Below are 16,549 nucleotides of genomic sequence, written 5' to 3'. Positions count from 1 at the left end.
CGTGTGTGTGTGTGTGTTTGTATGTGTGTGTGTGTGTGTGTGTGTGTGTGTGTGTGCGTGTGTGTGTGTGGTGCGTGTGTGTATGTGTTTGTATATGTGTGTTTTCTCCCTATGTGACCCACATTAACATTTAAAAAAAAGGGGGGGAAGCAGCGTTGTTTCCAAACTCAGAGCTGTGCTGAGTGACCGTCCCTGAGAGGTCTCCATTTTTCCGCCACGTATGTGCCTCACGGTCACACGTCACCTCCCCGTCCTCACCAGCGGCCTTTTGAGGACTCTGGCTGGTTCCGCTGCTCCTTGGTAAATGAGGCACTGCCTGCCTAAACTCATTCTTGGCACCCGGCTGCTTCGCTCAGACTCAGATTCCTTTGGTTGCCTCAGTCTGTACCTTTCAGTCATGCTTGCTTGCAGGGAGTGCTTATGACTCTGTTTAAAAAAAAAAAAAAAAAAAAGAGGGGGCTCGAATTTATTCTGTGGGGTTTTTTTCATCAGTGTAGACAAAAGCACGGTTTAGGCAAATGACAGAGGAAACAACAATAAATCAAGTTCTGTCCCCAGTTTTTAAAACCTTTCTTGTATTAATATTGTTTATGCAAAACAATGGTTAGGATCCAGAATTTTCACCATAGCCAGTTTGTCGTACAGTACCCTCAGGAGCAAATGAAGTCCTGGTGAATCTGTCTTTGAAGACCACATTCATAATGGATTTCCATTTTCCTATGTTTACCTCTTTGTGCTTTTCTTTTTTTTGTTTTTTTGTTTTGCTTTGGCAAAAACAAAAAAGTGAAATATTTAAAATGCTTATGTGCCCTTTGTAAATTAGTGTCCAGAAATGACTTATTTGTATCTCTTTTATGGTGTTTTTGTGTCAGAGGGAACAGAGCAAAAACATGTAAGAGGAATGAAAGAGAGAGAGAGAGAGAGAGAGAGTTAGAGAGAGAGAGAGATAGAGAGAGAAAGACAGAGAGGGAAAGAGAGAGAGAGAGATAGAGAGAGGGAAAGAGAGAAATAGAGAGTTAGAGAGAGAAGTTCAGAGAGGGAGAGAGAGGGAGAAAGAGTGGGAAAGAGATAGAGAGAGCGGGAAAGAGATAGAGAGAGAGAGGGAAAGAGTCACAGAGAGAGAAACAGACAGAGAGAGAGAGAAAGAGAGAGAAAGAGAAGGGCACACAGAGAAAGAGAAGGACACAGAAAGAAAGAGAGGGAGAGAGGGGAAAGAGAGAGAGAAGGACCAAGAGGGAGAGAGTTAGAGAGAGAGAGAGAGAGAGAGAAGGAAAGAGAGAAAGAGAGAGAGAGAGAGAGAGAAGTACACAGAGAGAAAGAGAGGGAGAGAGGGGAAAGAGAGAGAGAAGGACAGAGAGGGAGAGAGAGGGAGAGAGAGAAAAGAGAGAGAGAGAGAAGGACAGAGAGGGAAAGAGAGAGAGAGAGAGAGACAGAGAGAGAGGGAAAGAAATAGAGAGAGAGAGGGAAAGTGTCGCAGAGAGAGAAAGAGACAGAGAGAGTTAGAGAGAGAAGGAAAGAGAGAGAGAGAGAGAGAGAGAAAGACACAGAGAGAAAGAGAGGGAGAGAGGGACTGAGGGGAAAGAGAGAGAGAGAGAAGGACAGAGAGGGAGAGAGAGGGAGAGAGAGGAGGGAGAGGGAGAAGGAGGGAGAGAGAGGGAAAGAGAGAGAGAGAGAGAGACAGAGAGAGAGAGAAAGAGAAGGACAAAGAGAGAAAGAGAGGGAGAGAGGGGAGAGAAAGAGAGAAGGACAGAGAGGGAAAGAAAGGGAAAGATAGAGAGAGTGATAGACAGAGGGAAAGAGAGAAATAGAGAGTTAGAGAGAAGGTCAGAGACGGAGATAGAGGGAGAAGGAGAGAAAGAGATAGGGAAAGAGTGAGAGAGAAAGAGTAGGACACAGAAAGAAACAGAGGGAGAGAGGGGAGAGAGAGAGAGAGAGAAGGACAGAGAGGTAGAAGGAGAGAAAGAGAGGGAAAGAGAGAGAGCATGCGGGATGTTTACTGGCACCCAAAGGGAACTGCTGGTTCTGAGCCCTGAGGACGGAACCTGCTGAGCTGGGACGGCCCGCAGTCTTTCCGGCTCCCGTCCCCTCGGCAGGATGTCCTCCTCTGGTGCGGGGCCTGCGTTACTCATGAGGCTCGGGTGGTTGGGTTGGAGGGGTTTAGTGGGGGGGGGGGGGGGGGGGGAGTCATGCTGCGGCATGTTGTCCATTGTGAGCGGAGCCGGCCCGGTTTGCTGAGGTCATGCATCGAGCCTGCGCGGGCCAGACTGGCAGGCATTCCGCAATTTCCTTCAAGATATGAGATCAAGTAAATCAAAATTAAAACAGACTGGCCCTCTGAGCCTCGAAACAGCCCGCCTGCTCCCCTGCGCCCGCTACCTGCGCCACCCTGCAGCACTGCTAACGGGCCCGGCTGCGGGGCTCGGAGGGAAGTTTGATTTTGCATGCTGTGATCCGGGCAAAAAAACAAAAGGGAGGAGTATGGGACATCTACAGGTGAGGTGTGTTTTTGCCAGGTTGTCATCAGTGCCCTTTGTGTCTGTAGTGTCTCTGCCCCTAACGTGCTGCTGCTGTGTGTTAGGTTTCCTTCCCTAACTGTGTTAACCCCCCATCCTGAGCTGATCCTTTTCCGTGTCGATATTAAAACATTCAGGAGAAGAGTGGAGAGGACAGCAGCGTGGCAGCTCCATCTATCATGCTGCGGACCTCAGCGTCCTACGGTTACCCTATCGCTTTTGAAAGAGATCCATTTTTCACCAGCTGCCCAGGACTATAAAAACAAGAGACAAACAAATTGATTTTAATACGTCTGCCCGGTCACGAGAGTGTAATGGTATAGAATCATGGAGATTTATTTTCTCGGCCCCAGTATTGATAATCCAGCCATTCCCTGGTCTAATCTCCATGGAGATGAGGGCCAGGGGTTGGAATTCCGTGGTAATGCTGTAACGTTGCCCGCTTGAAGCCCGGTTCCTGGCTCCCCGCTCAGATCATGTGGGTTCCCTTGTAGGATTCTAGGCTCACGTCCACATTGTGCAGAACTCGAAATAGAGATTTTATGATGTGCCTCTGCTGCAGATGATTTAGGAAACGCGTTACTGTAGGAACTCCTGCCTGTTTATCATTGCAAGATCACTGTGACTCATGTTGAGCCATGAGTTCCTTTTAAAAGTGACGCTGCAGTTTTTAAAACCAGATTGATAAGGGGGCTGGTTTTATCATCGAGCGTCCGTCTTAACGTTTAATATGAGAACGGTCCGTTTATGATCTGCAGACATTACCCGCTTTTTCTTTGAACACAACAAGTCAAGTGCGGGCTAAAGTGGGTCCCTCGGGAGCGGTGAAAGGTTTAGGGGTGCAGGTGTGGATTGTGTGTCGTTATAAAGCTGGAGGCGTGTGTGCTTGTTAAACTTCGGGGACTGTGTCATTACTGGGGGGTTGCTCTGTCCCAGCGGTGAATTGGGCACCACCTCGCTCCCTGCTCCCTTGCCTCTCTCTGAAACGCTCATCCTCCCTTGCTGTTAGACAAACAGTGGGAAAACATGAAGATTAATTATTTATTTCCTCCTGTCATGAAGTCCTGTCCATTAATCACTCGCCTTTTCTCCATTAGGAGTGAGTGGGCGTTGTGGAGTACATCAGCACGCCAGAGAGTGTCCCAACAGTGAGAGGCGGGTGGTGGCGGCACAGCAGAGGAGAAAAAAATACGCATACCACCCCAAAAAAAGTGAATGGGAACCTGTCACAGAGAAAGCAGAGGAGTTGAGGAAAAAAATCTCCACAATAGGTTTTGAGCTGACCCCCTGAGGGGTGATCACGGGGTCATGCTAGTACCGTCACCCTGACTAATATCTGCATGGCCCATCCGGCACAGTTCAACAGAGGGAGGGAAGTGTGGTCTGCTTGTGGTTTACTTTCCAGGAAAAGAGCCAGAAGGTCCATATGCCAAAATAAAAATGGTCGAATTAGTCGCCTTGCTGTGGTTATTTTTTTTCAGCTCTCCCTTGCCTGGATGTTCTCGGATTGAGAGGCGATGGAAGTAAATATTTTAGAGTACAGTAACTAACTACTGACACTGAGTGATGGTGACACTGTTACGGTGCAACAAGATTTCATGCCTTGTGAAATCCGGTTGGGTTTTTCGAGCCAAACATGTTTTTTTTTTGGTGGGCATGGTGGGCAAAGTAGAAAAACTTCTGTGGTACAGAGGTATTTTTCACCTACACTCCATCGCCCCTGTAGGTCCTCTAGATCTGAATGTAGAATGAAATGCGTTCTACATGAAATGGTAATTTTTTTTTACAAGGTTTAAAAAATATATAAAATCCCTTTCCATTGTAGTCAATGGTGTCTTCTACATTGCCGCTTCCTGTGCTACACAGCATTTTCCCTTTTGCATAATTACCCAGCGTGGTATAATTTATAGTCTGGTTGCTTGCTGATTCCTGCCCTACCAGGGTTAGTTAATTAGTAGCCCTGCAGGCTAACCCCACAGATCTACCCCAAATTCGCCTGATCAGTTATGCGGTTCTGGTGTATGAACCAACACAGTGTGACTCCTGGCCTTCGTAAATTGAACTGTCTCAGGTAAACGTTTTTTTTTTTTTTTGGGAAGCCTGCGAGCAAATGCGCAAGCTCAAACGTTACCGCCCCAGGCCGCTGCGGGACCCTGAGGTAAAGCGGTGAAGTCACCCTTTTCTTCCTGAATGTGTCCCTCTGAAAACCGAGGGACGTCTGCGGGACGGGGCTCTCTCTCTCTCTCTGCCATGAGTGCCTGCCTTTGTGCCAGCTCCCCTGGATTTCCTCATTTCCTCCCCCATCCCCATGTTCTTGTGGACAGATCTGGCCCCGGCAGAGAGCTGGGGGGGGGGGACTGGAGCTCCCTTGTTTACAGTCAAAAGTGATTCAAAGCTTCCCTTTTCGGCCCTCTTCTCGTTTTTCCTGATTCATTTCTGCACGGCCCGAGGGAGTGGAAAAAACGTCGCGTTGGGTGATAATAACTGCGGCCTTTCTGTGGAGGTCCGGAGCGGGCGGCTCTTCGGGGAGGCCCGGGCACGGGCAGCATCTCGGCCGGAGTGGAAACCGAGTAAATCATCCCAGCGGGGGCAAGGGGGGGCGGGGGGGAGGGGGGGGATGCCGAATCGGGTTGGGGGGGTCATGCGGCTGACCCCACTGCCCCAGTAGGGCTTAAATCACCCCGTGTTTGCTGGGTGGAGACAGACGGACAGAGGCACCTAATGAAAAAAACATGTTTCGCCGGGCAGGCCCTCGGACTCAGCACAACAGAGGGGCATGTGTCCCAAAACAGGCTCTACCAACACAGGGAGCACATAGCGTCAAACCCAACAGCCCCGGCTTCTGTTAAAGGACCACTGAAACACGGCCTGCGTAGTATAAACGGCCTGAACAGAACCAACGCTGCGTGGGTCAAGTTCACCGGGACAGCGCCCACAAGGGGTTAACGCACAGCTTCCTTCGCTATTATACTTCTCTGTGGGCTGCGCGAGAGACGCGTAATCTCCATCTAAATGAGGATATTGTATGTAATCAGGACTGAGGACAAAAATGGGCTGGAGCTCTCCCAGATAAGTGTGGGAGGAAGAAGTGTCTCGTCTGTTCTTGGGAGACAGTGACTGTGGTGGTTCCCTTACTTCAGATTAGCGCAAAGGCATGTAAGTTGCCATTATCTCCCAAGTCCTCGGCGGAGTGTTTCTGTGAGGGGGCTCCACGCCCGGTGGTTGGAGCACTCCTCGTCTGCCGCGTCCTGGGCAGAGACCCTCGCCATCTCCCCTAGAGCCATTAACTGCAGCGGGCCCTGATGACATGTTATTCCTGTGACAGACCTCTCCAGACCAGAGAGGCCCACGGGCCTGGACAGGGGGCTATTTTTGGGAGGTGGTTTGGTGCCGGACACCCTGTCTCCCCAACGCAGCCTGCTGATATGCTATCAACTGGCGAGTTTTTAAACAGGAGCCGTGGCAACGACTAGTCCGACGCCAGGCCAGCGAGTTATCGGGGGCCCCCCAACGCCAGATAAACTGACGTTGGAACTAATGAGCAGCCGACAACACCACAGGCAAAGGAAACTTACAGGCCACAACAACAGCTACGCAGCTCCACACACACACTCTGCTGTTCATGGGCAACAGAGATGAAAAGAGCTCTCAAGCTGTGAAACATATTCTTTAATAACAACATGCAGAAACTTTTTTTTGTCTGTTTGGAATTTACCATAGAAAATAAAAAGAGTAAAAGATTGCCTCCATTTTTAAATTGTTTTTGAATCATTAAATGCATCATATTGAATATAATTCTATGATAAGGATATGTAACATATGAAAGGTACATGTAACTTTTTAGCAGGTACCTCAGCATATGTATTCAGATTTCAAAATTATATCTTTTGTCAGTCCTGCTTCCTGCACGCATTCTTTATTTTTCTAACACTCTAAGCTCGTATCAGGTGCCGGAATTGCAGCGATTACATTTACAGCGGATTTTTACTTCTATGAATTCGAAGATTTGAATCTTTTAAATTTTTGGATGGCTTCTGGACTGTGCCAAAAGCGGCAAGTAAGAGTGAATATCACTTTTTATGATTATATGATTTATGATTTTATGATTCTGTGATTTTAATTAGTCAGATATGGCAATTAGCTGTCCTGTAATTCACTCTGTTTTACACATGGTACATGAAGAAAACACTTCAGACTCATTTGTGTCTTACTGGCAAAGAACAAACCGGCACAGGCGCAGAAGTAGGCCTCTTCTACTTTGCATTGGAGGTGTCAGTAAAATTTTGGACTCAGATCCAGTATTTTAAATCACGCCAGCACAACACCCTACAAACACTGTTGACTTATTGCAATTAAAATGCAGTCTCTAAACATAGCAACAGTACAAATTAGTCATGATTTCTTGTATTGCCATTTGGAAAAATTATGTAAATCAGGGACAAATCACACTATGACTTCAACATTTGGGTCACACTCAATCTAACCGCAAAGAGCCTTCTTCCAAAATTCAAGAAGTGAATGTTACTTTCTGTTCCTTAACAACATTTTTCATTAATGACAGAAAAAGAAAACATAATGTTGTAACCCTTGCTTAAATTCAGTATTCAAACATACAAACATAAAAACAAGACCTTTGCCCCCAACAATGACAGATGTTGCAGATACCCCAGCTCAGCTGAAAGCATCAAAATGCAACTGTATAAAAAACAAACCCATTGTGTATTGCTACGTTACATTATTGGGATTTAGAAACCATTCTTATCCAGAGTGACTTACATCAATCACAGGTTTTGTTTACAATGTTATCCATTTATACAGATGGATATTTTCTCGAGGCGATTATGGGTTAAGTACCTTGCCAAAAGGTACAGCAGCAGCGACCCCATGGGGAATTGAACCAGCAGCCACTATGCTACACTGCTGCCCAAATGTAAGGTTCCACCGAGATTTGAACTCAGATTGCTGGATTCAGAGTCCAGAGTGCTAACCATTACACCATGGAACCTCCATGTTTTGGGTGCCTGTGTGTTGAGTAAAATTTTTGATACTTATTGTGGCCAAATGAGTTCCTCAGGATGTACACTGGGAGCAAAAGAGAGAGTGTGAGAGTGAGAGATGGCAAGTCACAGGTAATGTAATCTGCTGCAGTTGTGGCTGAGCAGGGTAGATGGAGGTAGGCCCATGTATAGGCCAGACCCTGGGCCTGTGGTGAGTGAAGGAAGCCTGACTGCAGTGCCTGAACTTTGAGTGTACTGGGTGTGCGTGTATGTGGGTGTTTGTGTAAGTGTGCATATGTGTATGGTTGTTCACAATAGCCAACTGTGATTCTCCATCAACTATGCAGTGATGAACTATGAACACCAGATGCAACAACACATGCTAACACTAGCATAAACACACCCCAGGTGCTTTCGCGCAAACTGTTGTAACTCATGTCAAAATCCGTCTTCCGACAATTTTGAAGTTTAACCAAGGTATTGACATGCTTTTACAATTGGGCTACATATGAAGTGAGCCTGACATGCTAGGATATTGTTGCTTTACATCACCAAAGAACTAAGGAACAGCCAAATTCCAACAGTAACAAGCCAATGTAATTAACTTCTCTGCCCTTGAGGATCAAATTATCTATTGAGCAACACAGAGATGAGGGTGCCGCATTGCCCCTACTGTCAATTAACCAGGAATCCTGGCATTTTTCATATCAAATTATAATAAACAAAATAGCTACTCATCTCGTTCAGCTTCTGTATTTTCTCTGGTTGCCATCAAAGTAAGACATTCAGAGTTTCAGGGAAAATGCAATGTGGTGTCTGCCCACGCTCGTCGGTGAATCTGGTCCTGTTCTTCATAAAGTAAAGTTGAAATTATATAAAATATCTGTTCGTGGACTGAGCTCATACTTGGCAGCTTGTTCCACAGTGGTTTTAAGAAGGTTGAATTTACTGGCGCAAGGAAACATTAAAAACTAGAGCAGTTCACACCATGTGAGCGTCTGTGTGCTCTCCCCCAGTCCAGCAAATTTATCCACGAAGGTTGTCTTGCCTTAATTCACCATTCTCAGTCTTACATATGGACATGCGTTTATAGTTATGTGTGTATTTCATTTTACACACGATATACTGTAAATTTGATGCATTTGTATATTCGGTATGATTTCTTTACGTTACATTACGCAGTCTGATGCGCATTGCAGTCTTAGATCATCTGTCATAGGCAGAGGTTGAGATTGTGCCAACATACCTTCAGGGGTTAAAAGTGAATACTGAGCCGGGCCATGAGAGCCGTATCTTCCTGAGGTGTGCGGATATGCTCTTAGCGTGAGTTTATTTTGGCCAGGGCAGGTTTTTTTACTGTTAATGTTGGCATTCTTTAACATTTTCAGCGTTCAGTATTTTTCTTGGTGCACGTTTCCCACTGACATCTACGGGCAATCTACAGCCAGTGCTTTGTATGTATGAAACCGGAGTGCTTGTCTTAGACTGTACAACACATTATCGCCAGTGATCTGATATGACTTTAATACTGCCATTCAGTAAGACAGTTATTTAAACTCTTTGTTTCTGTCGCGTGCTGGCTGTAGTATGTGTTTTTGTGGTTGTGTGATATTAAATAAATAATTCTGTCACCTACGGCAAAATGAATTTTGACTGGAGCATGAGATGCACTGGGTTGATGGTGTCAAATGGTCAAACGTAGAATGGAGCTGGGTTACCTGCATTTGGCACGAACTCGTGAGACAATGTAGTACACACATGCATGTACACATGCACACTCACACATGCATGCACACACACACAAACACATATACATGCACTCACGTACACACACACACACACACACGTCCAAACACAAATGTGAACAGAAATACATACACAGAACCTGTGTTCAGGCTAGAGTACATTCATAAATGACTACCTTTCCATTTTAATGGAGGCGGTGCAGTCGAGTAAAGGCAGAATGAGTTAATGCAAAAACTAATTTGGAGGGAATGAGAGCGGACTGCAGTCCCCCCAGCTCAGGTTCTGTCTACCTTTGTTGTTGGACATGCCTTTAATTTGGGTCATGAGGCATGCATTTGCATCATTTTGGCAGACAGTGCAATTAGAGGTTTTGCGTGTGTGTGTGTGTTTGTGTGTGTGTGTGTTAATGTTATCTGCATCCCAAAGACAGACTGTCTCCATAAGCCACTGAACAAATGCTGATAAAAAAGTGGAAAAATATTTTTCTTCACATGGGCTGGGTCTGCCTGCGGGTGTAACCGTGCAACGGTGTCTGTGGTCCTGCTGTCTCTGTCGGTCAGGAAGAGGGGCGGGGGGGGCTTGTGTGGTTGGAGGAATTTACAGTGGGTTTTTTTTTTTTTAATGAGAACATTCAGATAACGATCATATTGATCCTTGATTGCGATGCTAAACGTTAGGCAGCTGGAAACAGTAATAATACGTTCATGGGTAATCTCATCCTGCTTCCTTTGCTATTTCCACCCCAGTAAAGCAATTAAAGCAACCATTTGATGGCCTCGCTATGTGTTCTGTGCATTAGATATCGTCGTTATTGGAGAGGAGCGGCAGTTGAGTTACCTGTGCTATGAGCCATTTGTCTGTCTCTCCAGCGCGCGCCCATGCATGTACATGTGCGGTTTATCGTTTTTCTTATTCGTGGATCTAATAGCCAGCATGCTCTCCCTGATGCAGAGGAAGAGGGCTGAAGGAGTGCTGGTTTGGCAGTGCTGTGATGATGTCATGACCTCAGAGGACCAATAAATCTCAGCTGTCGGGCAGTAGAGCTAGAGGTGGCAGTGAGGTGCTGTGCTCAGCATGAGGGGTGGCCTGTGTCTGTGAATGATGGATGGCCTCGCCCTTTGCCCTCAGACAGGGCCAAGACAATCCTCCTAGGTATTGGGGTGCAATTCACCCCTCAGCACAGCACAGCTCAGCACGGCATGGCTCAGTGTAACACAGCTCAGCTGGGTACAGCACAGTTTGGGACAGCACAGTCCAGCACAGTCTAGCTCAGCACAGCACAGTTCAGTACAGCACAGTCCAGTACAGTCTAGCTCAGCACAGCACAGTTCAGGACAGCACAGTCCAACACAGTCTAGCTCAGCACAGCACAGTTCAGGACAACACAGTCCAACACAGTCTATCTCAGCACAACACAGTTCAGGACAACACAGTCCAACACAGTCTATCTCAGCACAGCACAGTTCAGGACAACACAGTCCAACACAGTCTATCTCAGCACAGCACAGTTCAGGACAGCACAGTCCAACACAGTCTATCTCAGCACAGCACAGTTCAGGACAACACAGTCCAATGCAGTCTAGCATATTACAGCACAGGAACAGCATCCTGGGGCAGAATCCTGACTGGGGTCCTCCCGACTTTTCCTCCAACCTTCTCCTCCTTGACCCCAGCCTGCTGCTCCACCAAACAAAACAAATCTTGTCTGAAGCATGAAGGAGGACTCTGTTCTTGTCAGCCTTGTTCGGGAGACGAGTTAAGCAATGTCGCTGGATTTGGGCTTGGGGGGGGGGGGGGGGGGGTGGACTGGGTGGGGTTTTGGTGGGAACGGCAGCGGCCTCAAACAGCATCTCTGGCTCCCGGGGCCTGTGAGAGGGACGATGATGATGGCCCAGATCAGTAGGAATGCAATCATGGAGCCTCTGTCCTGACAGCCAGCCCCAGGGCATTGATTACTCCCTGTGATACAAAGGGAAGATGACACACTCTGGGCCCCAGGCTCAGTCTCCTCGGACTTCCCGTCTCCAACCGAACCAAATTAATCAAATTGCTCCCAATTAAGGATTTAACTGTCTTCTCTCTCTCTCTCTCTCTCTCTCTCTCTCTCTCTCACTCTCTCACCCTCTCTCTCGCTCCCTCTCTCACTCCCTCTCCCTTTTTTTCTCTCTTTGTCTCCCCCTCTCTTTTTCTTTCTCAGTAGTCCCTTCTCCCGATGCGCATGAACTTTCCCCTAAATAATCATGTCACAGACAGCAACTGAAATAAATTGAAAAAAGTCAAGGCATCTATAGCCTTTTTCATTTATTTATTTGTATTCATTTATTTGTATCACATTTAACTGCACATTACATAGAGACAGGGCTTCTGTGTATGATTGCCTTTGATTGTCAACACCACTTACCTATGTAGTAAAATGTTTATGGGACATCAGTGATTCAATTACCGATTATGACAAATTATGAGAAATTACAGATTATGAGAAAATTCTGCCAGTCTGAGAAGCACCTCAGAAATGTAATGAATCAATTCTTATTCAAACAAAAAAGTTCTGGATATGATTGCACAAAGAAAGCTGTGATCAATGCACTAGCTATTGGAAAGCCAATTATTTCATTTGGAGTCTCAGTTAAAATACAGAACAGCAATATATGAAAGTGAGGCAAATAATCCCTTTATTCTCTTTTTTTAATAAACACTTAAAGGCCAAGGTCCGTATATAGGCATTCTCAAAGTCCACTCTAACTGTTGCTGCATTCAAACTTCTTCCAGTATTCCTCTATATTCTAAAAGACTGTGTTACTGCAGAAAGCTATCAGTGCTTTCCCAGGAGGGCACATTTTAATATAGAAGAAGCAGAGCCATGGAGAGGAGTCATGTCCCCTGTGCCAGGACTGACCCTCCACTCTCTCTCCAGGAAAATGTTTGGCCTTAAACATATTGAGACAATGGGTCAATATAATATAATATAATAACCAAGGTATTGATATATAATATAATCAATATAACTGTATTTGCTGCTGAGAGGAACACACACTGTGCTCAGTGATGTTTGACTTTTGTACAGCAGTGGGTTCCCCAAGTCAACCTCACATCTTTTCCAAGTCGTAACACCTGCTGTGTCCTGGGTCCTGTGTGTGTGTGTGCATGTATGCGTGTGTGTATGTGTGTGTGTGTGTGTATGTGTGTGTGTGTGTGTGTGTGTGTGTGTGTGTGTGTGTATGTGTGTGTGTGTGTGTGCGTGTGTGCATGTGCATGCATACCTGCATGCATGCGTGTGTGCTTGTGTGCATGCATGCATGCATGTATATATATGTGTGTGTGTGTGTGTGTGTGATCGTATGTGTGTGTGTGATCGTATGTGTGCGTGTGTGCGTATGCACGTGCATGCATATGTGTTTCTTATTAGTGTCTGCCAAGAAGAGTCCATACCAAACTCCTTCACAATTTCCTTATGCCGAGCTGAAGCCCCCTGCTCTTCAGAATATATGAGTACTGCCATCACCTTAGAGGTTTCATTTTTCTCCCCTCAGTTTTTCCTTCTCCTCTCCTACAGGGAGCAAGGGCAGGACCCCCACTGCCCAGCGCTGTGCTCTCCTCTCCTGTCGGACGGCTGGCTGAGATTCGATTGTGTTTCAGTCTGCAGTTTTTGGACATGTGTTAATAACACAAATAAAAGAACTTTTGTGGAAGAAGAACATGATTCCTCCCACAACTCCGAAGATTATTCATACCTGCTTCTCTGACTTGGAATCCACATCAAGGCTACTCTTAAGAGGCTGTGAGTTTTCAGGCAAAAATATGAGACATAATGAATAGGAGTCAAGACAGAACCAGTGGAAACATGGTTCCCTTTTTTTTCTTTTAGCTCTGCGCCGAACTCTGGATTAAAATTCTCTTTGCTTTGCCGACAGGTGAACAAATCAGGTCTTATCCTTCATCCTTTCAAGGTATTCGAAGGTATTTTTCAGTCTCTCTGAGGCTGTCTGGTCCTTTTTAAGAGAAGGGCTAGTGCCTCTTTGAAACACCCCAGTCAATCAATATAAACAAAAACCAAGGAATAAAACATTTCAGAAAAAAACACACACATATATTATCTTAATATTTTCAATGACAAAACACTACATTAAAGCACCATGTTTTATGTGGAACTTTGACTCACGGTTATTACAGATTTTTGATGATTATGAGTACAGAGGCAACACTAGTGATAGTACCAGCAGTGGTAGTAGTAGTATTATGATTAATATGTAGCGGACACCCTTATACAGAGTAACTCTCTCTCCATTTGTCATCCCAGTGTTGCAAAGCAGTTTTATAATCACAGTTTATTTAAAATGTATAGTTTATGTTTGGTTGTCAGAAAATGAAAAAGATATCAAACAATAATATTTGGGTGAGTCCAGCTCACATGTTATTGTTAGCGCATTTTGGACCAAACATGTTCTGGCAATGCATGAAGGACCGAGAAGAGAACAAGATCATCTCCACCCTCCTAACCCTCACGTCCTCAGTCTATGGAAAGAAGACTTCCAGCAGCTGATCAAAGGAAGTGTATATTTCAGCAGATCTCCAAACACAAACTCGTGGCATTCGTTTTTCAAATACCTGTCTCAGGACTGCAGGTTTCTGTCTGATTCCTGGGACTCTTGTTGGTCAGTGTCTTTCATGTTTAATTTGATTTTCTCCCTCCTCTCTCTGAAGAGTGTGCCCCTTACTAAGCTGGCGTGACCATTAGATTATTACCCATGAGTCCCCTGGGGTAGAGGTCTGCCCCAGCCCTGCACAGAGAGAGGCTGAGCGAGAGAGAGAGAGAGAGAGAGTGAGGCTGAGCGAGAGAGAGAGAGAGAGAGAGAGAGAGAGAGAGAGCAGGGGGCTGTCTGTATTAACAGCTGTACCCTGTTTTAGGCACAGAGACTCAATTACACCCTCTGTGAGCAGACACTTACTAGTGCTCTTGTGCACATGCAGCATGCATTACAGCAGCTGTGTGAGGTAGGGAATAGTGCACCAGACCTTTGACCACAAATCCCCAAACTGCTGTTCAAATCCCCGAACGACTGCTATTCTCCTCCCCAGGACAGGTTATCAGAATCTCTTTATTAAAACATCTGTCAATGGGTTCAATAACACGGCGAAACTCAGGAAGTATGATGTATGTAAGAAGTTTTGGAGGCTTTGAAAAAAAAATCACCAGAGCAAAATGCAGTTAAATGCAAATCTGTGATTATTGCCAGATAGAGGGCAATAATCAGATAGAGGGCAATAATCACAGATTTGTTGCATTGTGAAGTCACATTGCGTTGACTTCACAATGCAACATTGCTGTAATTATCCTCTTTTGTGTAGCGAGGTAATTGAGTGGAATCCTGAATGACCATATCCATTCCTGTGCACATTCACAGACACCTGTGGCAAATTACAGACTGAAAATATTCGTGGATTAGGTTAGGGTTAGTTGTCAAAAGCTTCCATGAACAGTTACAAAGAAGCTACGCAGTCCATTCAGAATGATGACAAAATTTGACCTTAATAGCACACATTGGAAAAAGTGTACAGCAAATGAAATCGCTGCATTTTAGCATTGCTTTTTCTGCTGCCATGTATCAAGCACAGGGTGGCACAACAGTTCAAATCCTTCTCCTTTTTAGCGTGTAACGACTTCGCATTCTGTCTCCGCTCACTTTCCAACGCCGAAGCATGTGCCCTAATAAAACAATGCAGGAATATTTTGGTTCAGAGAATCGCCTCCTTGTCATTCAGCGAAATACGTTCCATAAATAAATAAGGCTAGCCGCTGCTGAGATCGTACAACACGATAAGCTTTGCCGCTGCCTTCCTGATCATTCTTTTTTTTTTCTCTCTCATTTCTACGCAGGCAAAAAAAAAAAAGCAAACACATTTTGCCATAGCTGCCAACTTCAGTGTAGGAATGAAGTGCTCTTGGCTATTTCAATACCAGACTTAGGGGAGACATGCACAGTGCTGTCCGTTCGTTTGCTCACAGTCCTCCAATCCCTTGAATTACGGCTGCTAAGGGCCTCTCAGGGAGGTACTTTGTTACCAATAGTGTTCTGTCACATCGCTACTGGCCTTATTAATTTTTTTAACAGCCTTAAATAGATTTTCTTTGTTTTAATTTAAGATTGAGTGATTTTTTTTTTGTGTGTGTGTGTGTGTGTGTGTGTGTGTGTGTGTGTGTGTGTGTGTGTGTGTGTGTGTTGTTTCCATATTTACTCTGAGCCTCTGAATAATATTTCCGACGTGGCTGGCTAAACAAGGTATGCATCCGCACACAGTGTTAGTGAGAATCCATTAGATCCAAAGAAGACCTGTGTAACCAAATATAAGTTGTCACTGGTCCAAACTTTGAGGAAAACAAGATTCAGTGGATGGTGCTTGCATTGCACTGCCAAGTGTTATGACTCCTGTTGTTTCTGGCTGTCAGTTTACCAGCCCATCATAGCTGTTATTTTTCCCCTGCTTTAAACGGCGATGTGTGTGTGGGAATGACTGAAAATCAAGCGCGGTTTGCAATAACAGTTTTCGTTTCCCTGTCCGACGTGTGATTGAGTTACAAAGGAGAACGCATTCGGGAACAGGTGCCCACAACGCAGTGCAGGCAAGAAGCCCTCTGTGTCCAGCCTTCATGACCCCCCTGACCCTGTTAAAGAAATCTGACTCCTGTACGCAGACTGGCACGCTGTATACAGTCTTCATGACTCCTCCATGGGGGAAGGGGGGGTGGAGGGGGGGGGTGGGGGATTGTGGGGAGGGGTGCTGGCTGCTCTTAGCTCTGAAGCCCACAAAGCAAAAATGCTTCCCTCGCACCCAAACGCATTCAAGGTTAATTATTTTTAGTCGCGATTCTAACCATTATTGCCCTCCCGCTGCAGTGTTAATCTGACCCTGGCGTGCTCGGCGCAAGACCGAGCCACGCTGGGCATTAAAAACAGCACGCACTCCCTGGAGACTGCAGCCCCAGAGCTCTGCCTGGGGGCTACCACAGAATGGGGGGCCGGTCCTGCTGTGCAGCCCGGGGATTCACCTGTCATTGAGGGGGGAGTTCCTGCTATTATCCGTCTGCAAGGTAGACCTCTCACCTGGGACCCTTACACCGCAACACCTATGTGAGACAGGACTGCAGCGGCTGGGGTGGGTGAGGTTAGGGGGTGAGGGGTGGAGGGGGTGGGTGGGGGGTGGATTGGGGGTGGGGGATAGGGGTCAGTTCTGATCACCGCAATGGGGGAGCAGAGTGATGACACTGTCAACCCCTGACTGACACCGAATCCTCCT

The 16,549-nt window shown here is 46.0% G+C and overlaps 1 non-coding gene across 1 annotated transcript; it reads right to left on the bottom strand.

Annotated features, from left to right (window-relative positions):
• Positions 1–7,446: 7,446 nt before the first annotated feature.
• trnaq-cug lies at positions 7,447–7,518 on the bottom strand. Its single transcript has one exon. It is a non-coding gene; the product is annotated as a tRNA-Gln (tRNA).
• Between the last annotated feature and the right edge of the window lie 9,031 nt (positions 7,519–16,549).

This window comes from Megalops cyprinoides, chromosome 8, assembly GCF_013368585.1.
Source record: "Megalops cyprinoides isolate fMegCyp1 chromosome 8, fMegCyp1.pri, whole genome shotgun sequence".
NCBI classification, from domain to species: Eukaryota; Metazoa; Chordata; class Actinopteri; order Elopiformes; family Megalopidae; genus Megalops; species Megalops cyprinoides.
The sequence above is the reverse complement of the archived record's forward strand: the minus strand, read 5'-3'. Positions and strand labels throughout refer to the sequence as shown.